This window comes from Pristiophorus japonicus, chromosome 9, assembly GCF_044704955.1.
Source record: "Pristiophorus japonicus isolate sPriJap1 chromosome 9, sPriJap1.hap1, whole genome shotgun sequence".
Taxonomy (NCBI): Eukaryota; Metazoa; Chordata; class Chondrichthyes; family Pristiophoridae; genus Pristiophorus; species Pristiophorus japonicus.
The window spans coordinates 86,801,545-86,829,388 of record NC_091985.1 but is presented as its reverse complement, the minus strand read 5'-3'; positions in this window follow the sequence as shown (position 1 = coordinate 86,829,388).

The following is a 27,844-nucleotide window of genomic DNA, read 5'->3' as shown; positions in this document are numbered from 1 at the left end:
TCCTTAACATGAAAGGGGATAATTAAATGTAACTTTAATCAACTTAAACTTCAACTATCACCAAGATAATGCACACCATTCATGTATGAGCTGCAGACACAGCAGTCTTGCAGCTTTGTAAATACCACTGACGTTATTTCAAGCAAAGCGCTCATTTATGAGCTGCTGACGTAAGAGTCTTGCAGCTATGTAGTGACCACAGGCCCTTTCCTGCGGTCTAGAGGGGAGCGGGGGCATGGTTTCATCGTCAGCCTGATTGTTTGGTCCAAGGTCAGCATCTACCTCCTCGTCCTCCTCTTCTTCTCTCTCCTGAGGTGGACTGGCAGTCCTTTCTGCCAATTCTTGTCCCCTCCTGATAGCCAAATTGTGCAGCATGCAGCACACCACCACGAATTGAGCGACCTGCTCAGTGTGATATTGTAGCTCGCCTCCTGAGTGGTCCAGGCATCTAAAGCGCTTCTTAAGCACTCCAATGGTATTCTCGATGATATTGCGTGTAGCTCTCGTTGTATTGTTTCCCGGCTTCTATCTGACTGATACGCAGTGGGGTCATCAGCCAGGTGGCCATATCCTTTGTCACCAAGCATCCAGCATTGACCTTGTGGCTGACTGGTAAACATGTCAGATACAAAGCTCTCATGCAGGATCTGAGCATCATGGATGCTGCCCGGAAATTTGGCATTTACTGCCATTATAATTTGCTGGTGGTTGGCAATGAGTTGCACATTCATTGAGTGGAATCCCTTTTGGTTCCGAAAAACCTCTGCATCCTGAAAAGATGCCCGCATAGCGATGTGCGTACAGTCTATTGCTATGTGCACCTTGGGGAAGTGTGCAATTCTGGAGAATCCTCGAGCCCTCTCAGTCTGTGCCTCCCTAGTCATAGGGAAGCTGATAAAATCTATCCTGCATGCATAAAGGGCTTCAGTGACCTGTCGAATGCAGCAATGTGTGGCATGCTGAGATATAGTGCAAATGTCACCAGCTGAGGCCTAAAAGGAACCCGATGCATAGAAGGCAAGTGCCGCAGTGACTTTGACCTCGATGGACAGTGCAGTCCTGATGGTGCTGGCAGACTGCATATCTGCCCTGATGAGCTGGCATATCTCACTGATAACCTCTTTACAAAAGCGCAGTCTCCTAAGGCATGTGTTATTGGACAAGTTCAGGTAAGACTGCTTTGCCCTGTAAGTGCATGGGGTGTAAGGTCTCATCCTCAGCAATCTGGTACGTCTTTGATTGGGCACATAATGTTGTTGAATATACCTTCTGCCATCTCTAGTCTGCAGCATGTGCGTGGTCATCAAGACAGGCTGAGAAATTACAGGTCCCATTACAATAACTATCAACATTATACCTACTATTCACAAACAATAAACTTACCGACTAAGACAACTAAAATAACTTCAAATCATCCACAGTATGATAAGATGTTTATTCAGATGTTCAAATCACCTGAAAAGAACTCCAGAGTACATCAAAACTCCCCAGAAATTGAAGCAGCCTTTTATATGAACCGACCTCTGATTAACAAAATGGCGTCCATACCGCTGGGTTTAGTTCAGGTGAGAGCAACGTTTTCTCAGCGTTTCTTTCGGCGAGCGATAGTTTTGGCGATATGTGGGCGAGGTGTCGAAAGTAACGCTCGGCGATATTCTGGGCGTTAGTTTCGGCTATTCTAATCTTTACGACAAAAAAAGTGGGCGGGCAGCATTATTAAATCTAGGTGTTAATTGAAAGCTGAAAGTAACACTTGGCGATATAATGGGCGTTGGTTTCGCTCATTCTGATCTTTAAGCCAAAAAAAAAATGGGCGGGCGGTATTATTATCTGTTGGCGTAAAGTACATGCCGAAAGTAATGCTGGCTGATAAGTGGGCGTGAGCTTCCATTTTGTGCCTAAATGGGCAATATCTGGGCGTTATACCTCATCTCAGCGTTAAAATGGACGTTAAATGGGCGGTATCGATGCAAAAAAAGTGGAAAGTTTGGCCCATAGTCTTAGAATAAGGGGTTGCCCATTTAAAACTGAGATGAGGAGAAATTTTTTCTCTCAGAGGGTTGTAAATCTATGGAATTCTCTGCCCCAGAGAGCTGTGGAGACTGGGTCATTGAATATATTTAAGGCAGAGATAGACAGATTTTTGAGCGATAAGGGAGTAAAGGGGTATGGGGAGCGGGCAGGAAAGTGGAGCTGAGTCCATGATCAGATCAGCCATGATCTTATTGAATGGGGGAGCAGGCTCGATGGGGCCAAATGGCCTACTCCTGCTCCTATTTCTTATGTTATTATGTTCTTCTTATGTTCTTATGATCCTTTTGGGATGAGTGATCATAACATGGTAGAATTTCAATTTCAGTTTGAGGATGAGAAAGCTCGGGCTCAAATTAATGTCCTGATCTTAAATAAAGGTAATTACAAAGGTATGAAGGCAGAGTTGGTTTGTGGACTGGGAAAATATATTAAAGCGTAAGACTGCAGAAATGCAGTGGCAAACATTTAAGGAGATATTTCATAACTCTCAGCAAAGATTTATTCCAGTGAGAAATAAAAATGTTAAGAGAAGGGGGAACCATTCCTGACTAACTAAGGAAGTAAGGATGGTATCAAATTGAAAACAAAGGCATACGATGTTGCAAAAGACAGAGGAAGGCCAGAGGATTGGGAAATTTTTAGAAACCAGTAAAGGACGACTAAAAAAATGATAAAGACAGAGAAGATAGCATATGAGAGTAAACTAGCAAGAAAAATAAAACAGACAGTAAGAGCTTCTACAGGTATATAAAAAGGAAACGAGTTGCTAAAGTAGTAACTAAAGTTGGTCCCTTAGATGTTGAGACTGGAGAATTAATAATGGGAAACAGGGGAAATGGCAGAGACTATGAACAAATATTTTATATTGGTCTTCACGGTAGAGGACACTAAAAACATACCAATAATTGATAATCTAAGAGCTATCACTAGAGATAAAGTACTAGGCAAACTAATGGGACTAAAGGTGGACAAGCCCTCTGGACCTGATGGCATGCATCCTAGGGACTTAAAAGAAGTGGCTGCAGAGATAGTGGATGCATTGGTTGTACTCTACTAAAATTCCCTGATCTGGAGAGGTCCCAGCAGACCGGAAAACCGCAAATGTAACACCTCTATTTAAGATAGAAGGGAGACAGAAAGTAGGAAACGATAGACTAGTTAGCCTCGCATCTGTCATGGGAAAATGCTGGAGTCCATTATTAAGGAAGTAGTAGCAAGACATTTAGAACATCATAATGCAGTCAAGCAGAGTCAGCATGGTTTTATGAAAGGGAAATCATGTTTGACAAATTTGCTGGAGTTCTTTGAGGATGTAACGAGCAGAGTGGATAAAGGAGAACCAGTTGATGTCATATATTTGGATTTCCAGAAAGCATTCGATAAGATGCCATACAAAAGGTTACTTCACAAGATAAAAGCTCGCAGGGTTGGGGGTAATATATTCGCGTGGATAGAGGATTGGCTAACTAACAGAAAACAGATTCAGGATATTTGCGCTACTTTCAGGTTGGCAAACTGTCACTAGTGGGGTGCCACAGGGATCAGTGCTGGAGCCGCAACTATTTACAATTTATATCAATGACTTGGATGAAGGGACTGAGTGTAATGTAGGGTTAGGGTTAGTGTTAGGGCAGACATCGACGATGAGGTTCAACACTGCCTCCAGTGCGCCAACGCAGCCTTCGGCCGCCTGAGGAAGATCAGGCCCTCAAATCTGGCACCAAGCTTATGGTCTACAGGACTGTAGTGATATCTACCCTCCTGTATGGCTCAGAGACATGGACAATATACATTAGACACCTCAAATCGCTGGAGAAATACCACCAGAGTTGTCTCCGCAAGATCCTGCAAATCCCCTTGGAAAACAGACGCACCAATGTTAGTGTCGTCGTTCAGGCCAACATCCCCAGCATCGAAGCACTGACCACACTCGACCAGCTCCGTTGGGTGGGCCACATTGTTCGCATGCCTGACACAAGACTCCCAAAGCAAACGTTCTACTCCGAACTCCTACACGGCAAGCGAGCCCCAGGTGGGCAGAGGAAACATTTCAAGGACACCCTAAAAGCCGCCGATAAAATGCAACTCCGCTGACACCTGGGAGTCCCTGGCCAAAGATCGCCCTAAGTGGAGAAGAGCATCTGGGAGGGCGCAAAGCACATTGAGTCTTGTCGCCGAGAGCATGCAGAAAACAAACGCAGGCAGCGGAAGGAGCATGCGGCAAACCAGACTCCCCACCCACTCTTTTCTTCAACGACTGTCTGTCCCACCTGTGACACAGACTGTAATTCATGTATTGGACTGTTCAGTCACCTGAGAACTCACTTTTAGAGTGGAAGCAAGTCTTCCTCGATTTTGAAAGACTGCCTATGATGATGAGTCAAATTTGCTGATGATACAAAGATAGGTGAGAAAGCAAGTTGTGAGGAGTTCGCAAAGAATCTACCAAGGGATATAGATAGGCTCAATGAGTGGGCAAAAAATTGGCATATGGACTATAATGTGGGAAAAGGTGAGGTTATCCACATTGGTAGGAGAAATAAAAAAGCAAATTAGTATTTAAATGGGGAGTGATTACAAAATGCTGTAGTACAGAGGGGTCTGGGGGTTCTTGTACATGAAACGCAAAAAGTTAGCATGTAGGTACAGCAAGTAATCAGGAAGGCAAATGGAATGTTTGCAAGGGGAATGGAGTATAAAAGTAGCGAAGTCCTGCTCCAACTGTACAGGGCATTGGTAAGACCACACCTCGAGTATTGCGTACAGTTTTGGTCTCCATATTTAAGAAAAGATATATTTGCATTGGAGGCAGTTCTGAGGAGGATCACAAGGTTGATTCCCGAGATGATGAGGTTGTCATATGAAGAAAGATTGAGCAGGTATACTTCTTGGAGTTTAGAAGAATGAAAGGTGATCTTATTGAAACGTATAAGATTCTGAGGGGACTTGACAGGGTAGATGCAGAGAGGATGTTTCCCCTTATGTGAGAATCGAGAACTCGGGCCATAGTTTCAAAATAAAGGGTCGCCCATTTAAAACAGAAATGAAGAGGAATTTCTTCTCTCAGAGGGTCGTAAATCTGTGAAATTCTGTGACCCAGAGAGCTGTGGAGACTGTCATTGAATATAATTAAGGTGGAGATAGACAGATTTTAGTATGATAAGTGAGTCAGGGTTATGGGGAGCGGGCGGGGAAGTGGAGTTGAAGCCAGGATCAGATCAGCCATGATCTTATTGAATGGCGGAGCAGGCTCGAGGAGCCGTATGGCCTACTCCTGCTCCTTATTTCTTATGTTCTTATGCACGAAGTACATAAACAGCAGGGGAGAGCATGATATGAGATTCAGAGAGAAGTCAAAAGAAATTTGGAAGGCAAACAGGAACTAGGAAATTAAACGATCAAGAAACATAAAACAAAATAGTAAAATATTCTACAGGCACACAAATTTAAAAAACAGAAAGTCAAGATGGGCTCGAAGGGATGGCCAGGATAAAATCACAGGCAGCGATATGGCAGAAATATTAAACAATTATTTTGCTTCAGTATTTACCGGGGATACAGAGCAGGTGAACATGAAATCGGAAGATGAAATTAGAAATGATATAACCACATTTAAAATTTAAAAAATCTGAAATAATAAATAAACTAATCAAACTCAAAGAGGATAAAACTCATGGTCCAACAGATTGCATCAGCGCATTTCAGCAGAATCTAGAGAAGCAATAGCAGAGGGATTATTACACATATTTAATAATTAATTAGAAAAAGGTATCATGCCAGAGGACTGGTGGATAGCTAACGTTACACATATATTTAAGAAGGGAGACAAAACACGCCCAAGGAACTATAGATCAGTTAACCACATCAGTGGTAGAAAAAATATTGGGGGAGAAATTTGGGAGTGCACTGTTTGGGACGTTAACTTTTAACATTTAGAAAAGTTCGTGCCAGATGCTAATGTTTACAAACTTTTTAAAAATTGGTGGTTGTGCTCCAGGAAGGAAGTGGAGTGCTAAATCAGGTGCTCCCCTTCCATCCTGGAGCGCAATCGGCAGCAGGCGGGGTGGTGAGCGGAGCAGCGCTGCCGCGTTGAAAGGCTCCTTCTCTGTCTTAATGGGAAGGGCCATCGCTGCAGACTCTGCAAAGAAAAAAAAACTTCGCTTCTCCACGACGCCAGCCGTAATCCTGCATGATCAGCCCAGCACTCAAGCAGGAATCTGCGAAAAAACCTGCAAGAGAGAAGATACTTTTTTTTTTACTTACCTCGGCCACCTTGCCCCGAAGCGCCCGGCCTCACGATAGGTGCCTCCTGCAGCTGCCTCTGTTTATGCCCACTGATGCTGCAGGGGGGCAGAATGCAAGGTCGGGTCCGGGGCACTACCAGGGCGATGTGCACAGTAATGACATCACAATCTCCGGGCAAAGGAGATCGGAGTGCAACGCCATACTGCAGCCGCAAAACTTGCAGGAGTGGATGTTATCAGCGTGCCTGGTAGCAACCCAGTGAGTGCCCCGTTATCATCCCCCTGGCGATGAAAATGGGAGGTGGGAGGTGCAAACAATGCCAATTTCTAGGCCATTTTATCCTTACTAAAAGAGAAAATAGAAAAACATCTAGGAACCAAAAATATAATAATTAATAGTCAGCATGAATTTCAACAGGGAAAATATTGCTTGACTAATCTCATTGAATTCTTTGAAGAGGTGACAGAGAGGCTAGATAAGGATAATGTAGTAGGTATAATTTATCTATATTTCCAAAAGGCCTTCAGTAAGATACCACATAATAGACTAATGAATAAGGTCAGATAATGTGGATTCAGTGGACAAGTAACAGATTGGATAGCCAGCTGACTGTAAGACAGAAACCAGAGATTAGGGGTGAAGGGTAGCTATTCAGAGTGGCAGAAGGTGAAAGGTGGGGTCACACAAGGATCAGTGCTGGAACCAGTGTTGTTCACAATTTATATTAACGATTTAGATTTTGGAATCAAACACAATTTCGAAATTTGCGGATGACACCAAATTGGGGGACAATCAATACTGAGTAAGACTGCAACAAATTATAAGAAATTAATAAACTTGCTGCAATTTTGCCAACTGTGGTGAGACCAGGGTGGCCGGGGTAGATGGTGGGTTGCTACCCCACTCCTGGCTCCACCACACTCTGTGAAAATAATTTTCCGTTGATGGGGATTACAAAGCCCACTCAACAAGGTTTCTGGCCAATTAAAAGGAAGCGGGTTTGATGACATTATTTGATGATGCATCATTAGCCGGTTTCCTTAACGGGACCAAGTGCACCTTGATTTTGACAGTTGTGCTGTCAATGTTCTACAGCATTGAGGTGCTGCAAACACTGACAAGCACTGCACAGAGGTGCACAGCCACACATCACATCCCCATCACTCTTCCTTCTCTATCCTACTCCTGCACATCCTTACTCACAGCAACTTACCTTGCACCTCCACCCATCTCTCTCTATCTATATTATCACTTCCCCATCTCACTAGCCACTCCTCACACTCACCCTCAACCTTGTCCAATCAGACAAACTAACAACACACAACAGGCAGCCTGGCACCCCATCTTAGCTGCCAGGTTGTTGGTCCGGTTGAAACCCTCCCTGGTGGCCCAATAGACATAACTTAAATAATGGCAGCGGCCCTCCCCTTTAAGTGAAGGGGAGAGACGTGGTGACACCCAAGCGCTATGCTGAAGAGTGAGAGCGGAGGACACTCTGCCCACCCCCAACTTCTGCCCCTCTAGTGTGCTCACTGCCGCACTTCTGCCCCCATTATAACCGACTTCTGGGCCGCTGTAAAAAAAAAGCCAAAGAGCTGAATTTCGCTCAAGAGGCCACCACATCAACCGCGTCAGTAAAAACATCTGAAACAGGGTAGGGGCAGAGTGTTTCCGGCGGTGGGCAAGTTTGGCCCCTTTGTGTTCTTGGACAGATTTGTGTGCACCTTTGGAAGTGACTTAGTGAGTTGTAGTGAATGGTGAGACATAACGGTACCCCCCTGCAATGGTGATGAGTGTGAAAGGATGGCCTGGGCATTGTAGGGATGCTTTATGGTGTTGGCGTGGTGGGTGCCAGCCTGGTGCATCATGTGGCAGCCAAGGTGTACAACATCAAGTGAAGTAAATGTAGCCATGAAGTAAATGAGGCCATCCCTGGCCTCCCGGCCAGCAATGTGGTCAGGTGCTGATGCCCTGTGTCCTGTGCAGTATCAGACGACTACGGAGAAGGTTGGTGTTGTTGGTGATGGTGGTGTTGGGGACTGATCGTGGTGGGATTCTGAGGACCAAGGTGAGACAGTATAAAGGGCACCGGTACTGATGGAATAGATAGCAGCTGAAGTTGAGGTGATAGAATCGAACTGTCAATGGCGAGAGAGGTTGTTCCAAGGAAGTGACAGTGGATAGAGAGTTTACTCGAAGCACTTCCTAAATGCATAAAGCTCAAAAGTGTCTTCTAAATCCTGAGGGTTACAGCCTCTAAGTTTGGAAAGTGAATAGTTGTGAAATGGTAACTTTTATACCACTTTTCTACCTGTCACCTATGCTGAGGAATGGAGAGTCATTGAAAATCTGACCTAATTACCCTACGTGATCCCCGAGCGCTGGGAACTTATTCAAAAAGCTGGAAAAATGATAAGTATATGTTAAAATGCTGTTTAAGTACTTTTTAGCAAGCTTTTAACAATGTCAATTGACTCCCCCGCCGCATGGTGCCGGGTCTGTAAAGCGCAGGCAGACCCGACACTTGGGAAACTGACATGGAGGCAGGTTGACAGCGGGCTGTCGACCAGCTGTCAATCATTTATATTTTGACAGCAAACCCGCCTCCGAACCTGCCCTCTGAGCGTCCGGCCATAATTAGCAAATGAATTTTAACATAGATAAATGTGAGGTTTTACATTTTGGTCAAAAAAATAAGCAGGTCACATATTACTTGGAAAATAAGACTCTAAATGGGGTAGAGCAAAGGGAGTACAAATACACAAATCACGAAAAGTAGTGATGCAGATTAATAAGGCCATAAAAAATCAAACCAAGCACTAAGGTTCATTTCTAGAGGAATAGGATTGAAAAATAGAGAAGGTATGCTAAACTTTTATCGAACCTTGGTTAGACCATACTGGAATGCTGTGTACAGTTCTGATCACCATATTATTAAAAAGGACATAGAGGCACTGGAGAGTATGCAAATATGATTTACAAGGATGATACCAGAAATATGAGGTTACACCTATCAGGAAAGGATGAATAGCTTGGGTCTCTTTTCTCTTGAAAAGAGAATGCTAAGGAGTTGCCTAATAGAGGTCTTTAAAATTAAGAAAGGTTTCAATAGAGTAGACACAGGGTGCGTTTCCACTTGTGGGGAAGAGCTAAACATCAATATAAAATAGTCACCAAGAAATCAAATAGGGAATTCAGAAGAAACTTTTTTACCAACAGAATGGTGAGAATGTGGAACTCGGTACCACAGGGAGTAGTTGAAGCAAATAGTATGGATGCATTTAAGGGGAGGCTAGACAAGCATATGTGGGAGAAGGGAATGGAGGATATGCTGATAGAGTTAGATGAGGAAGGCCGAATGTCCTGTTACTTTGCTGTATATTCAATGTTATTCTATAACCCACTGTTCTCACCATCTGATTTCTTCCATCTATTGCGAGGGGCAGGAGTTTTGGCATTCCGAGAAAATCCCAAAATACACTGGTTGGAGCCTTTGATTTCTGAAATTAAATTCCTTTGCTGGAACATGATTATCTTCACAATGGATGTCACTAGAATTTTGTTTATCCTAAAAAACATGGGCCATCTTTCTCTTATGCTGATTGCAGCATTGATCTCATATAATTACTTTCTAAAGTTATGAATCTAATGTAATTGTCAAAATTATTCATCATTTTGAATATTCCAGGCAAATCCAAGATCACCAGTATAGCTTTTGACATTGATGATTCCAACAGTGTTGTCACTGTTTTTGGAACTCTGCTCTTGATCATTGTTGATTCACTTATTTCTGCCTTGGACATCCCTAAAGTTTTGAAAGTCTGCCGCCATGTAATTCTAACTAAGTTACCATCAGTTGGCCTCTGAGCAAAGCTATGTTTTTGGCTCTCCAGTTTTTTCTAAATTGATCTTCATGTGTTACAATTCATGGTTTATACTCTGAGTCATTGCATGAACTCAAGAGTTACTCAATGTGCTGTCCTCTCTCCACTTTGTTACCTTTTCATATTAATTATATTCTCGGTTCATCGTTCCACCCTAGCCTTATTGTGCTGATGATTCATCAACTTCCTTCTGATCATGCTCTCAATCAACATCAATTCCAGTCCTCTTGCAATGCATCTTTATTTCTTGCGTGCTTTTCAATGGGTCAATCAAAATCATGTTTCTTTCAATTTTTCATCTATCAATATTCTTGGCCTCACCGCCTCCTGTGAATTCAAATAGATCTCCTGCATATCCACATAAAGCTGCCTCCAAATACTAATTTTATCTTTTGTGCCGAACAATTCTTTTCCGATATCTATAAGGCCAAGCCTGTCCAATATATAGGGAGGCTTCCATGTACAAGAAAGCTTTTATAACAGCTCTTTGGCATTTCTGAACAGCATACAAGAAATACATTGTCAACTGATAAGCTATCCCTCTCTCACCATTAGCCTCGCTCTCTAACACAACTTTTCTGCAGCATCAAGATACCAGCAACAGCTTCTAAGGACACTGATGGTTTCAACCAGGACCTTGTCTGACTCATAGCCTCAACCGTCCTTTATGTTGACTTGTCCTAATTGGAGGATTGGTGGCAAGAACACTATAAAAATGGCAAGGTGGCCTATCTCTGTTGGAAAATAAAAACATTTTGTCCTGCTAAAGCTATCAGACCCAAAACTATATGGACAGGCGGATCCCAGCATACGTGCCTGAATGCGCCCACCCTTGGCTGCTGCCAGTAGCCCTGCAGAACTTCACAGGGACTTAAGGCAGGTCCATGAAGAGCAGGCCATCGATGCTTGGGAATACGTTTTGAGGTTTGCCGACTAGAAGAGGCCATATAGTGTGGTGTATAGAACCATAGAATGATGCAGCACAGAAAGAGACCATTTGGCCCATCATATCTGTGCCCGTTCTTTGAAAGAGCTATCCAATTTGTCCCACTACCCTGCTATCGAATCATAGAATAAGTGGTCAGCCGAGAGAAGGGATGATGGTTGGCATGGCTCAACAGAAAGTGTAGAACAGGTTGATGATAGCATTTTGTGGCACCTACACTCGGTCCACTGCTAATCGCTCCTGTAAAGCGCCTTGGTACATTTTACAATGTTAAAGGTGTTATATTATTGCAAGTTGTTGTTGTTGTAAATGATACTGTTGAGTAGTCTGACTGCAACATATTCTGTAAGGCCTGCCACATTTCTCTGTATCTGTTCCCAAAGCTGGACTCAACCACCAGTTTCTGAGGCATGCTGCACCGCTCTCTTTAGGAGATGGCATCCTGATATGTCAAATAGTGTATACATCCTCATACCCATTTTATGCAGCTGCATCTCCCCCCCTTTCCTTTCTCAGCCTTCAAATAGGGGTGTTTGGTGCTTCACCACTTCATCACTCACCCACAGACTCTGTTTCCTGCCTCGGCATTTGTTTCGCCTTTTCCTTGATTATTGCCAACTCATTCCTTTCTGCCACACGAGTTCTGGAAAGGTTGGTGAATGTATTTAAATAATTGCAGTCCTTGTAAACAACAACAACTTGTATTTACATATCACTTGTAATATAGAAACATCTCCCAAAGTACTTCACTGAGGCATAATCTGAAAATAGCTGGCGAGCCAAAGAAGGAGCTAATGAGGAGGGCTGATCAAATGTTTGGTCAAAGGAGAAGGTTTCAAGAAGAGTCATAGAGGTGGAGAGGGAGGAATTTCGGACTGTGGGGCTTAGGTGGCTGAATGCATGGCTGCCAATGGTAGGTAAAAGGAAGCGTTGGATGCATAAGAGGTCAGGGTCAGAGGAAGGGAGAGTTAGAACAAAAGAGAGGCTTTGGAGAATGATGATGTGATTGCCTGTGTCAAAGCCTACAGGAAGGATAAGACACTACAGTTAAATTAACAGAGGCTGTCGTTCATGGCTTTGGTTAAGACTGAAATAATTTTTCTCCCCATATGCAGACACACATTTAAATGGCAAAGACCCATTAAATGTTGTCTTCAACTGCTTAAGAGCTGATGACTCATGCTGTTCCCCTTGTCCCTTAGCACCCATTTTTGGCAAGTACCAGGCCCATTCTGGCCCCAGTGCTTGCTATACATGGATAATTAGGCCCAGCACAGGGGAATTCCCTGAAGTTGACCCAGCACAATGTCGCCAAAAGCTAAGCTCACTGCATTCCAGTCCTGCTCTTTCCAGTAAAGTATCGATAAACTGTGCATCATTTTTTCAGAAAAAGAACAATGATCTATATTGTGATTTAATGGCAACTGGTGGTTTTAATGGTGCAAACATTCATTATTTTTCTTTGTACAATTATATTTTTGGTTAAAATAAAGTTTCAGGTTGTTGATCATTTTGAATGGGATATGGAAGCATGATGATCATTTCTCTGATAAATTTAACATTTACAATCTGTATGTCGAATCCTAAAAGCTAACAAACCTCACACCGTATAATGTGCAGTCTTGAAAGTAGAACATCGCCTGCTATGCCTTATCTTTTGCTATAGTATTGCTTCTCCTTTCTATTGAATTTGAAACGTAGAAAAATGTGAAGATCTCCTAACAGGTTCCAGTTTTGCTGTACATTCTTGTAATCTGAGATTTTTCACGATTAACTGTTTTCCATAAACAAAGGTGGAAAGGGGAGATGATGGGTGCAGAAGAAACTGGTGGTCCTGTGTAAATTAAGCAGCAATAAGAATTTAATCTACCTCTCCCTGCTTTCCAATCTGTCTGTGTTAAATTATATCAATGAGAAGAAATATTAAGCATGTGCTCTGCGTGCTGACTGGTTAATAAAAAAATTGTGATGCATTTTGTGAAAACCCATTTTTTTTCGCTCCTTGTTAATGCTTAAGGTTAGTGAAGCATGAAAATGTCATTTCCGGATTAAACCAAGCCAGAAAAAGCCACAGTGATAAGGCTCAGCCTCTGCTACTAAATCCTTAAGCACTCATAACAGCGATGCTGTACAGCTAATTGCAGCAACATCAGATTTCACTGAAGGATAGGTCTAATTTTTGAACATTCTACAGACTGACTGTAGAATACTGCTGACTTGGCCAAATCCATTCGAGAAGCAAAATCAGCACCACGCTATAAAATTATTGCCAAATAGCATAGCCAGAAGTGCATAAACAAAATCCAATTCAAGCACAGAGTGTACTGAATGGCTCCACCACACAAATAACTGTGCAACTGGGAAAAGTATTTAGTGATATGAAGTGTTCAATGTCATTAGATATTTTTCCAATTTGCTTGAAATCTGACAGCAGAAAATTTATTGAAACTAAAGTGCTGGTAGTGCCAGCTGGATTTTGAAGCTGCCTTCGTTTAAAACAAAAATCGGGAATATTTATTTTTTATAATGAGCTCTTGCAAACCGTAAGATCACAGATTTAATATGTGGCTGTGCTTTATTGGAAGGTAGATGCACAATTCTTGCTCTGCTGATAAGAAAGCCTAGCTTTAAATCAGTTATGCGGATTTTCCTGTTAGTGGTAATGGGAAGCCATATAACCCATGGTGGTTAGAAAGAGTTATGGTTAACTTTAATGTGTTCTTGTTTTCATCTATTGATTGTTCATTCTCAGAATATTTTTTATAGAAAGAGGAATGGCATCATTAGGGATATGTACCTTGGAAGGGTTATTGAACCTGACAGTGTGAGGATGCTGAATTAATGTGCATAGTTGATGTGGAATCATTCCTGAATTTATGACAAGTATTAAGTCAATACCTCAGGAGATGGCATCAGCACTCAATTGGGTTTAAATCTCATGGTATAACATTGGTAATGATAATAGTCTTTGATAAAATACCAGACAAAGGGATTTCATACAAATTAATTTTTGAAATGAACAGAATAAATCAATACCATATATCTTTGCAACTATTTGATTTTTAAAAGGGGTCCTGAGAGTTATACGCCGGCTTTAATTTCTACCTAGCATTAGTGGTAAAAATACGTTACTGACAACTTACCTATCTCTGAGTAATTTTACTAAGGGACAACCTAATGGAGAGATTGGTGAATACACAACATCACATGATTTTCCACACATAGCACCACAAAAATGGTGGCCCCTGTGTCTCTCCAAAATGTAAAAGAAGGAATATAAAATGTCATTCTTTATATAACTTTATATAATATATTAATTTATATATATAATATATGTATATAATATAGATAATGAATATATATGATATATGGCCTGTGGGCAAGTGTTTCATTGAAAACATATTGCAGTACTTGTTATTCCTGTAGGTGGTGCAGTATTAGGCCTATTTAATGTTAAAGGTGCCATCCTGCATGGCGCATACGCAATAGCTGTTATTTTATAGTGAGAATATATTGACATATGTCAACATAATCCGGCCACTGGATTATCACAAATTGCTCAAAATCCTTTCTAAACTTGATTGCCATTTTCCTTCATTTGTCTAACTAAAATTTCTAATGTCCAAAAATAAAGGTTTAAGCAAAATTAAAAGATTAAAAAAATATACATTTCACAATAATGTGATTAAATTTCAGTACTGAATTGTTTTTTGTGCCTTGATTTTTATGTGAAAGGCTCATCTTCTCCCAAAAGAATAGGCTTGGATTTCATATTTATTGCCTAGTTCTGTGAATCTCTAAAGTAACATTGGATTATACAGTCAAAGCAGTCTGCTGTGCCCATGATGTGCCAGAATGTATCAGTGCCATTCAGTCAGGAACATTTTTTGTTCAGTTTCTATCAGATTCTGTTTCCAAATTATTTAAAGACCACTTAGAAAACAAACTTCATAAGATATACTTTGATATAATACATTGGCACCTGGTTAAGCACTGCCTCGATTTTAAAATTCTCATCCTTGTTTTCAAATCACTCCATGACCTCACCCCTCCCTATCTCTCTAATCTCCTCCAGCCCCGCAACCTCACGAGATATCTGCACTCCTCTAATTCTTGCCTCTTGAGCATCCCCAATTTTAATCGCACCACCATTGGGTGCCCTGCCTTCAGCTGCCATGCCCTAAGCTCTGGAATAAACCTCTCCACCTCTCTTTCCTCCTTTAAGATGCCCCTTAAAACTTACCTCCACCTGCCCTAATTTCTCCTTATGTGGTTCGGTGTAAAATTTTGTTTTATAACATTCCTGTGAAGTGCATTGGGATGTTTTACTATATTAAAGATGCAACATAAATAGTTGTTGTTATTGTTGTTGTTTAAGTAAGAGTGTTTTATTTGAAACAAAACCCAGAGGCTGTCCATGTATATATGTGTGTGAGAGAGAAAATGACAGTGTTCTGAATATACACCTGTTATAGCCATTGTTTTGTCTTCTATTAACTTCAGAAAGTGAAAGTGGGACTTAGATGAGGGAAAGAACAGACTGAATTCAGGGAATGAGAGATAGGGATCAGGGAAAGAGAGAAACTTATTTCTGGAAATAATAGAGACTGGAGTCAGGGAAAGAGAGAGAGAGAGACTGAATTCAGGAAAAGAAAGCGAGAGTGAGATCAGGGAAAGAACGGAATCATAGAGAGATGATGTGAAAGAGAGAGAGAAAGATTGTGTCAGATACAGTGGGGTGAGAGAGTGGGGGCAGAAAGAGAGAGACGGGGTTGGGAGGAAGCAAGAATGATGTAAAAGGAGCCACTGAAATTCAAATTGTCTCTGTGTTACCCACTACAGATATAACCTGCAGCATTGGTGGCCAAATCACATCATAGCACCCACCACTTTCCACCTTCTAGTAGAAAAAGACAAAGAGAAGAGGAAAAAGCAAAGTTAATGGGAGAGTATCAAAAGAGAAAAAGAAACAGAGATGCAGAAATGGTGCGACAGAGGGGACCAATAACAGAGACAGCTTAGAGGGTGGCCATATCCTCTGACGCATTGTGATAGGTTCTCTTTTAATTAATTCTTGGGATGTGGGTGTCTCTGGCAATGCCCACATTTATTGCCCAAAATTAATTGCTCTTAACATGGTGATGAAGCTTCTTCAACCGCTGCAATCCATGTGGTGAAGATACTCCCACAGGGCTCAAGTTTCGGACGCCCACTAGATCGGCTCATATTGGAGAGGCCCGCCTAATTTATAGAACAAAAATTGCGAGGAATACTTACCTTGCGATTCTCCGATAGCTGTAGGCCCATTTCCACCTCGGCGCGGCGCAGCAGGAGCTGCTGGGGGCGGAGCTACAGCCCTGCGCCAAAAGCAGCTGCGCACGTGTGCAGTAGCTCCCGGCCCTCCCAGCGCGTCCTGTCTCCGGGGCGACGACCCTATCCCAGGCCGAAGGAATGTCGCCCCTATCCCGGGCCGAGTGGCCTGACGCACCTTACCTTGGCGGTGGGGCCTGCCCGCCAGGCCTCTCGCTGGGGGCGGGCCCCGCCCAAACTCCCCCGAAGTCCTCGTTGGAGCTGTCGGCGGCGGCGGGGCCCACAGCTTCTCGCTGGGGGCGGTCCCGCCCGAAGTCTTCCTGGGAGCCCGGCGTAGCCGTCGGCGGCGGTGGGGCCCGCCCGCATGGTCTCTCGCTGGGGGCAGGCCCAGCCCGAAGTCCCCTGAAGTCCTCGTTGGAGCTGGTGTCGTCATCGTTGGGGCCCGCGGCCTCTCGCTGGGGTCGGGCCGAGCCCGAAGTCCTCGGCGGGGCCCAGCTTCCTCGTCTTCTTCTCCCCCCACACCACCCCCCCACCTGTTCTTCTTCTCCCCTCAGTTCTTCTCCCCCCAGTTCTTCTTCTCCCCCCTCTCTTCTTCTCCTCCCTCCCTCTCTTCCTCCCCCCCTCTCTTCTCCCCGGTGCTGCAGTAGGTGAGTAGAAATAATATTTTTATTTATTGAGTGATTTTTTTTTTATTTTAAATTTTCTTTTTAATTGAATTATTGGTTTATTTATTGATTTATTTATAATTTATTATTGATGATGGCTCTTTATTTGTAAAAGTGAAGTGTTTAATGTTTGTAAACCCCCCTTCCCCCCCATCCAGCCCCCCCATCTTTCATTCTCTATGCCTGATTTCTAAGTGTAGGCAAGGTTTTTCTGAGTGTACAAAAATCTACACTTACTCCATTCTAAGTTAGTTTGGAGTAAGTTTTCACTGCCTAAACCTGCAAAACGGGCGTAAGTGGCTGGACACGCCCCCTTTTGAAAAAAAAATCTGTTCTAAAATGAAACTGTTCTAACTCACGAGAACTGGAGCAAGCCAAATGCCGAGAATTGTAATTTCTAGGATGCTCCATTCTAAACTAGTTGCTACAAAAAAATAGGAGCTACTCAGGCCGAAACGTAAGCCCGTAGTGCTGTTAATTAGGGAATTCCACAATTTTGACCCAATGACAATGAAGGAACAGCGATAGATGTCCACGTCAGAATAGTGTGTGACTTGGAGGGGACCTAGAGGTGATGGCCTTTCCTGTTGATTAATAAAACATTCAAAATTTAAATGAAGATTTTCTACCTTGCAAGAGATATCATCAATGCTATTATTGGAATATTCCCCACCTGCCTGTATACGCAAGCCAACTTGGGTCTCATTGTACATCACATAGCTGCACCAACTACACAGCCTGCAGGTGCACTCATAGATAAAAGGAAATCACTGCTTAGATCCAGTCGTGATGCTGATCTGTAGATGCCAGGCTATGTAACAAAGTTTGAGATCTCTTCATTTTCAGATGTATTGACAGGAATGTTTTATATAACAAGTGCTCCTTTCCATTTTGTCCTTCTCTTTTAACATAGACATTAAAAAATACTTAGAATCATAGAATGGTTACAGCAAGGAAGAAGGCCATTCGGCCCATTGAGCCCATACCCATTCTCAGCTGGTCCCACTCCAAAGTCCTTTCACCGTTGCCCTGCAAATTTTGAAAGCAGTGATTAAGTCTGCCTCCACCAACCTTTCAGTCAGTGCATTCCAAATCCTAACCACTCGCTGTGTAAAAAAGCTTTTTCTTATGTCACCTTTAGTTCTTTTGTCAATCTTCTTAAATCTGTGTCCTCTGGTTCTTGATCCTTCTGCCGATGGGAACAGTTTCTCTCTATCCACTCTGTCCAGACCCTTCGTGATTTTGAACACCTCTATCAAATCTCTTCTCAACCAACTCTACTCTAAGGAGAGCAACCCCAGCTTCTCCAGTCTATCAACATTACTGAAATCTTTTCTGCACCATCTCTAAGGCCTTCACATCCTTCCTAAGATGCGGTGTCCAGAATTGGACACAATACTCCAGTTGAGTCCATACCCGTCTTTTAAACAGGGTCATCATAATTTTCATGCTTTTCTACTCTAAATCTCTATTCATGAAGCCCAGGATCCTGTAAGCTTTTTTAATCACTTTCTCAACCTGTTCACTATACTTCCAAATTTTGTGTCATCTTTAAATTTTGAAATTGTGCGCTGTACACCCATATTCAAGTCTTTAATATAAATCAAGAAAAGCAGTGGTCCTAGAACCGACCGCTGGGGAACACCACTGTATAGCTTCCTCCAGTCTGAAAAGCAACCATTCACCACTACTCTGTTTCCTATCACTTAGCCAATTTAGTATCCATGCTGCCACTGTCCCTTTTTTTCCATGGGTTTCAACTTTGCTGGCAAGCCTATTATGTGACACTTTGTCGAACGTCTTTAGGAAATCCATGTAAACCACATCAACTGCATTGCCCCATCAACTCTTTCTGTTACTTTATCAAAAAACTCAATCAAGTTGATTAAACATGATTTGGTTTTAACAAATCCATGCTAGCTTTCCTTACTTAATCCACACTTGTCCATGTGACTGTTAATTTTGTCCCTGATCATTGTTTCTAAAAGCTTCCCCACTACCGATGTTAAACTGACCAGCCTATAGTTGTTGGGTTTAGCTTTACACCTTTTTGAACAAGGGTGTAACATTTGCAATTCTCCAGTCTTCTAGCACCACCCCCGTTTCTAAGGAGGATTGGAAGCTTATGGCCAGTACCTCCGCAATTTCTTCCTTCACTTCCCTCAGCGTCCTAGGATGCATCCCTGGACTTATCTACTTTAAGTACAGCCAACCTTTCTAACACCTTTTCTTTATCAATTCTTATCCCATCCAGTATCTCCTCTACCTCCTCCTTTACTATGTCTATGGCAGCATCTTCTTCCTTGGTGAAGACAGATGCAAAATACTAATTTAGTACCTCAGCCACACCCCCAGCCTCCATGCGTTTACTATTTATATGCCTATAGAAGACTTTTGGATTACCTTTTATGTTAGCTGCCATTCTATTCTCATACCCTCTCTTTGCCCCTCTTATTTTCTTTTTCACTTCTCCTCTGAACTTTCTATATTTACTCCGATTCTCAGATGTATTTTCAACCTGACATCTGTCATACGTGCTCTTTTTCTGCTTCAACTTACTCTCTATCTCTTTCGTCATCCAGCGAGCTCTAAATTTAGTTGCCCTTCCTTTCCCCTTCGTGAGAATGTTCTTCAACTGTACCCTAACTATTTCCTCTTTAAAGGCAGCCCATTGTTCTACTACAGTTTTGCCTGCCAGTCTTTGATTCCAATTTACCCGGACCAGGTCCGTTTTCATCCCTCTGAAATTTGCCTTCCTCCAACCAATGTATTTTTACTTTAGATTTCTCCCTGTCCTTTTCCATAGCTAATCTAAACTTTATGATGCTATGATCACTGTTCCCTAAATGTTCCCCTACTGACACTTGCTCCACTTGATCCACCTCATTCCCCAGCAATGCCTCCTTCCTTGTTGGGCCGGAAACATACTGATCAAGAAAGTTCTCCTGATCACACTTCAGAAATTCTTCCCCTCTCTGGCCTTTACATTATTATTATCCTAGTCTATATTAGGATAATTGAGTCTCCCATTATCATTATTCTATAGTTCTTGCCCCTCTGTGATTTCTCTGCAAAGTTGCTCCTCCATGATTTTCCCACTAGCTGGTGGCCTATAGAATACATTTAGTAGTGTAATGGTACCTCGATTATTTCTTAACTCTAACCAAATAGATTGTCCTTGACCCCTCCAGGACATCATCTCTCTCCAGCACTGTAACATTCTCCTTAACCTATACTGCCACACAACCTCCCATCTTTCCTTCCCTTTCTTTTCTGAACACCCTATACCTAGGAATGTTTAACACCCAACCCTGCCTATTTTTGAACCGTCTCTGTTATTGCCATGACATCGTATTCCCATGTGGCTATTTGTGCCTGCAGCTCACCAACCTTGTTACTAGACTTAGTGCGATCAGATACATACACTGTAAACCTACCTTAGACCATCCTATATTCTCTCTTAGTCTGACCCCACCTTACTATTTTTTACTTTAGTGCTATCCATCTTTGGCAAACCTTTGTGCCCTGTGTTACTCATTTCTAATGCTAGAAATACCTCCCCGCGAGGATATTGGTCCCGGCTGTGTTGAGGTACAACCCGTCCAGCTTGTACAGATCCCACTTCCCCCAGAACTGGCCCCAATGCCCCAGAAATCTGAAGTCCTCCCTGCTACACCATTTCTCCAGCCACACATTCATCTGCTCTATCCTCCTATTTCTATACTCACTCATGTGTGGCATCAAAAGTAATCCAAAGATTACTATCTTTGAGCTCCTGCTTTTTAATCTCCTTCCTAGCTCCCTAAAATCTACCTGCAGGACCTCATTCCTCTTTCTACCTATGTCGTTGATACCAATATGGACCACAACCTCTGGCTGTTCACCCTCTCCCCTCTCAGAATGTTCTGCAGCCACTCGGTGACATCCTTGACTCTGGCACCAGGCAGGCAAAATACCATCCTGGAGTATCAACCGCAGCCGCAGAAATGCCTGTCTGCTCCCCGACTTGATAGAGATTTTAAAAAATAATTCAAGGTATGTTTATGAAGAAATGTTTGACAAGTCTTTCTTTGTTTATGATGGGAGAATTTCTTGTTATTCCTCGCTGCTCTCGTTGAGCTAGCCAAATGTATACTAAAATATTGGAGTTGTAAAGCTATGGGAAATCACCCCTGAGGCAAGATTTGATAAAGGGGCTTTCCTCCTGACTATGACAGTTCTGAAACATTGAGGGCAAAACCGGGCAGGTGGCCAGTAAAAATCATCCAGGCCACTTACTGGACCTGGAGCCGTCACTTCACCTGCTCAACTGAGCAGGCAGCAAGGACACCCGGTCAAAGTTGCCGGGGACTTTTTTAACATATGAATATTGGGTTACGATGATGTCATCAGCACCCGACTGCAATTTTTATTACGCAGCCTGAGTGGGAAACAGCAGGCTAACCCAGCGAGGGAAAGGATGGGGTCAGAAGAGGCTCAAAACAATTTTTTTCCCTTTCCTTTAATTTACTTAGCATAGACTACTCCTGACACAATTTTGTCACACCCATTCCACAGCCCACCACTCCTCCCCCCACCACCCCCCGTCACCTCCTGCCCGATCATGGGGATCCCTATGGATGGCCCATGAGCTAATTGCACTGCTTACCTGTTTTGGTGTGTGGCCTTCTGGCCTCACAATATTTAGCTTCCTCCCGTGGGATGTCATCCGACAGGCATTAAATGAGTTAAAAATGTTCATGCCTCGTGTTTGGAACAGCAGGTGAGTTTCTAACTCCTATCTCATCTTACCTATCAAAAACGGTCCCATATCTAAAACCAGGGCGATTAACCCATATTATTTTATCAATTGCTGGCTGATTTGCTGCGTATCTCCAGTAGTTTCTGTTTTTATTGCAAGATTTTATTACCTTTACACGACTGCTAATTGGAGTCAATGCCACAATGTGCTGCCCTAGTGCTATTTAAATGTGTGAAAGCAAAGCACCTGATATTAATTCCCCCATTAGTACTAGAGCAAGATGTGCATGTTATGTTGGGAGGATGTGTTGGCGTTAATGCAATGCGACAAGTGTATCCTGTGGTAGCAGTACATGGACATCAGTTTGGCACTACTAGTGAAGGCAGGTGCAATATCATGTACAATAGCATAGTGGTTATATTGCTCTCCTAGCAATCCAAGGGCCTGGACTTATAATCCGAGGCGTGAAGTCAAATCCAACAGTGGTAGTTTGTGAATTTGAATCCAGTTTAAAATAAAACAAAAAAAAATCTGGAATGAAAAACTATTACTGGTAATGGTAACCATGAAGCGATCACTAATGGTTCACTAATGTCCGTTAGGGAAGGAAACCTGCCGTCCTTATCTGGCCTGGCCTTTATATGGTTGACCCTTAACTGCCTCTGAAATGGCCGATCAAGCCACACAGTTGTATCAAACTGCTACAAAGAAGAATACTATGAATAATACCGGATGGACCACTCGGCTTTGACCTAGGCATGGGGTTCAGGCACACCCAGCCCAATCGACCGTGCAAAGTCCTCCTCACTAACATCTGGGGACATGTGCCAAAGTTGGGAGAGCTGTCCCACAGACTAGTCAAGCAACAGCCTGACAGTCATATTCACAGAATCGTATCTATCGTTCAACACCTCAGACTCCTCTTTCATCATCCCAGGATATGTCCTGTCCCAACGGCAGGACAGACCCACCGGATGTGATGGCATAGTGGTATACAATCAGGAGGGAGTGGCCCTGGGAGTCCTCAACATTGACTCTGGATCCTATGACGTCTCATGGCATCAGGTCAAACATGAGTAAGAAAACTTCCTACTGATTAACAGCCTCAGCTGATGAATCAGTACTCCTCCATGTTGAGCATCACTTGGAACAAGCACTGAGAGTAGAAAAGATACAGGGTGGGTAACTTTAATGTCCATCACAAGAATGGCTCGGTAAAACCACCACTGACTGAGCTGGTCGAGTCCTGAAGGACATAGCTGCCAGACTGAGCCTGTGGCAGGTGGCAAAAGAACCAACACGAGGGAAAAGCCTACTTGAACTCATTCTCACCAATCTACCTGACGCATTTGTATCTGCCCGTGACAGTAATGGTATGAGTGACCAACACACAGTCCTTGTGGAGATGGAGTCCTGTCTTCACACTGAAGACACCCTCTATCGTATTTTGTCACACAACCACCATGCCAAATGGGATAGATTAAGAACAAATCTAGCAGATCAGTACTGGGTACCCATGAGGCGCTGTGGGCCATCAGCAGCAGCAGGATTGTATTCCACCACAATCTGTGATCTCATGGCCCAACATATACCTCACTCTACCATTACCATCAAGTCAGGGAATCATCTCTGGTTCAATGAGGAGTGCAGAAGACCATGCCAGGAGTAGCACCAACCGTACCTAAAAATGAGGTGCCAACTTGGTGACACTACAACACAGGACTACATGCAAGCTAAACAGTGGAAGCAGCATGCTATAGACAGAGCTAAGTGATCCCACAACAAATGGATCAGATCAAAGCTCTTCAGCCTGCCACATCCACTTGTGAATGGTGGTGGACAATTCAACAACTCATGGGAGGAGAAGGCAGCATGATCATCCCCCTGACTCCACTCCCTCCCCATGATATTTGCCGTATAAGAGTGGAGTGGAAGTTCCAAACAAGAGAAAACTTGTTGGAAATCCCAGAATTGGTGGAGACCTGGTGCAACCCCAAGAATATTCAAACCACTTGACCATAATGTTATTTAAATTCACTTTGTAGAGTGCTATTGTTCTTATCCAAACTTAACAATGGGATGGAGTGAATGATTCTTTTAATTGACAGTTCCATGTGTGACTCTTCCTCCCCACGACATATCTGCGCTCCTCTAATTCTGCCCTCTTGAATATCCCTGATTATAATCGCTCAGCCATTGGTGGCCATGCCTTCAACTGCAAAGCCTCTAAGCTCTGGAATACCCTCCCTAAACCTCTCCGGCCCTCTACTTTTCTTTCTTAAAACCTACCTCTTTCACCAAGGTTTGAGTTATCTGCCTTAATATCTCCTTACGTGGCTCGCTGTCAAATTATTTTTGAATACGATCTTGTGAAGTTCCTTGTAATGTTTTACTACATTAAAGGCGCTATATAAATATAAGTTGTTGCTGTTGTTGTTAACTGCTGCAATTAAGTGTAGATGGATTATTGCCTCTATGAAAATAACAGAGAGCAGAATTTAACACTAGTGTGTTAAGCATTTGTACAATATTGGTCTGTAAATTGCGGTCGGAGGCTTCGTGCGGGTGGAAGCCTCGAACCGAAAAAAAAATTCCGAAATTACCTGGTGGTCCCGGAGAAAGGTATTCTTACATTCCGAGGCCTAGTTGCAGAGCCCAGCATATGGGCTCGCACATCCCAGGAATGCAAGCGCAACCTGGGATCACATGGGCCTGGACCACCAATGAACATGGAGCATTCCCATTAATACTAATGGGAGTTCCGTTTGTATGAGCTCCCATTACTATCAATGAGAATAACCCCAGAAACACAGAAACACAACACAATAAATTTAAAAAATATCTCACATATTTAAATATAATTGAAATTGAATGTAATTAAATGTTTTAGAAACATTTTTTTTTTATATGTTTTAATAGGGTTAAAATTAAACTTACCTTAATGGACAGGGTTTTTATATAAAAAATTTGTGAGATCATTTAATTTTTCTATGTTTAAAACTCTTACCCTGGTAAAAGTATGCTATACGCCTGCTTTAACCAAACGTAAGAGTTTGAATGACATTTGCTGGGCAGGAGTTGGGCAAATAGCCCAAATATCTTCGCGTGAATGTCCTTCTCCCGAGGATGGGTGCAATCTGTCAAAACACATTTTGACAGATCGCAAATGTGGGTTCTTGGTGCATGCTCATCGGCGCCGAGAACTGACATTTAAGAGGCCTCCGCACATCCTACTCACCCGCAGAGACTGCAATTTACTGCCCATGATTGCTAAAAGTACCTTCAGATATTTTGGGGTAGGAATTTTGTCTGGGAAACAAAACTCTAGCATTATCGCGGGGGTGGGGACAAATTGGAGTGGAACCTGGACTTGACAGCTTTCTGACCCACATACATTATTCCACTTACTGTACGTAGGCATGGAGGGGCGGAGGGGAGGTGCTTCTTAAGCCAGCCCTCCACCACCTCGGATTGATTTAGGGATTGATTCAATGGGCGACTCCAGAAATTCTACCCAGCTGGCACCTGCTAGGCTATATGGATCCTACACCTGCTGAAACCAGGCATGGATTCTGTTCTGTGCTTCCTAAAGTCCCCAAAGAAGAAGAGAAAAAACAAGGTAATTGATCCCAGAGAGATCAGTTATTTTAAGACTGCTGTCCCTCTCGTTCCTCTGGGAATTATTTTTTTTTCTCCTTTTATCTTCAGCCCAATAAGTGCCCGAGGGTGTCCGCTGCTGGAGCGGCAGGTTGTGGCTCCGAGTTCAGCCTCCTCAGCAGGTGAGCACCTCAAATATTTCAAATACCTCATCTCTGGGAGCTTGGAATAGACTCACCGGCTAGCCAAAGCAGTAGGCAGAAATCCTGCCCGGTCACACCGCCAACTCAAAAGGATCCACAGGATCTTAGATTTTAATGTAACTATTATTACCCTGAGTTTTATAGAAAGAAAGACTTGCATTTACATAGCACCTTTCACAGCTTCAGGATGCACTTACACAGCCAATATAGTACTTTTTGAAATTTAGCAGTAAAATTGCACACAGCAAGGTTCTACAATGTGATAATGACCAGATAATCTATTTTAGTGTTGTTGTTTGAGGAATATTGGCCACAACTTCCCTGTTTTTCTTCAAAATAGTGCCATTGGATCTTTTACGTCTACCTAAGAGGGCAGACGGGGCCTCCGTATAACGTAACTTCCTCAGTTCTGCATTGGAGTCTCAGTTTAGATTTTGTGCTCTAGTCCCTGGAGTGGGACATGAAGGCACAACCTTCTACTCAAAAGTGAGAGTTCTACAAGCTAAACCATGGGTATAAAAGCTTAAAATAAATGATTACGTACAGGAACAAAAAATATTGCTCAACACAATACATTAGGCACTGAGTGAATTTTCACCTTTAGCACACTTGGTGCAGAGCTTTGTGCACCGAGAGCTTAGATCAGAATTTCGAGCATGTATTTCCGCACAATTTCTGTCCAGCAGGGGATTGGTGCATTTACGGTGCTATCCTTACACTTCGAGGGTCCACAGGCCGATTTTAACTGTTCCCATCTGGCGGCAGCGGGTCGACTGCTTGTTTTACACCAGGCCTGATTTTCCGGTCATTGAAGTCAATGGAAATCGCACGATGCGTACATTGTCACACATCACATTACGCACATTGTCACACATCACAATGTGCGCACATTGTCACACATCACACACCGGGCACATTGTTCCACATCACAATGTAACCCCACTTTTTAAAAAAGGATGGAGAGAGAAAACAGGGAATTATAGACCAGTCAGCCTGACATCGGTAATGGGCAAAATGATGGAACAATTATTAAGGATGTCATAGCAGCGCATTTGGAAAGTGGTAACATAATAGGTACAAGACGGCATGAAGTTGTGAAAGAGAAAGCATGCTTGACAAATCTTCTGGAATTTTTTGAGGATGTTTCCAGTAGAGTGGACAAAGGAGAACCAGTTGATGTGGTGTATTTGGACTTTCAGAAGGCTTTCGACAAGGTCCCACACAAGAGATTAATGTGCAAAGTTAAAGCACATGGGATTGGGGGTAGTGTGCCGACGTGGATTGAGAACTGGTTGGCAGACAGGAAGCAAAGAGTAGAAATAAATGGGTACTTTTCAGAATGGCAGGCAGTGACTAGTGGGGTACCACAAGGTTCTGTGCTGGGGCCCCAACTGTTTACATTGTACATTAATGATTTAGACGAGTGGATTACGTGTAGTATCTCCAAATTTGCGGATGACACTAAGTTGGGTGGCAGTGTGAGCTGCGAGGAGGATGCTATGAGGCTGCAGAGTGAATTGGATAGGTTAGGTGAGTGGGCAAATGCATGGCAGTTGAAGTATAATGTGGATAAATGTGAGGTTATCCACTTTGGTGGTAAAAACAGAGAGACAGACTATTATCTGAATGGTGACAGATTAGGAAAAAGGGAGGTGCAGCGAGACCTGGGTGTCATGGTACATTAGTCATTGAAGGTTAGCATGCAGGTACAGCAGGCGGTTAAGAAAGCAAATGGCATGTTGGCCTTCATAGCGAGGGGATTTGAATACAGGAGCAGGGAGGTGTTACTACAGTTGTACAGGGCCTTGGTGACGCCACACCTGGAGTATTGTGTACAGTTTTGGTCTCTTAACTTGAGGAAGGACATACTTGCTATTGAGGGAGTGCAGCGAAGGTTCACCAGACTGCTTCCCGGGATGGCGGGACTGACATATCAAGAAAGATTGGATCAACTGGGCTTGTATTCACTGGAGTTCAGAAGAATGAGAGGGGATCTCATAGAAACGTTTAAAATTCTGACGGGTTTGGACAGGTTAGATGCAGGAAGAATGTTCCCAATGTTGGGGAAGTCCAGAACCAGGGGTCACAGTCTAAGGATAAGGGGTAAGCCATTTAGGACCGAGATGAGGAGAAACTTCTTCACCCAGAGAGTGGTGAACCTGTGGAATTCTATACCACAGAAAGTTGTTGAGGTCAATTCACGAAATATATTCAAAAAG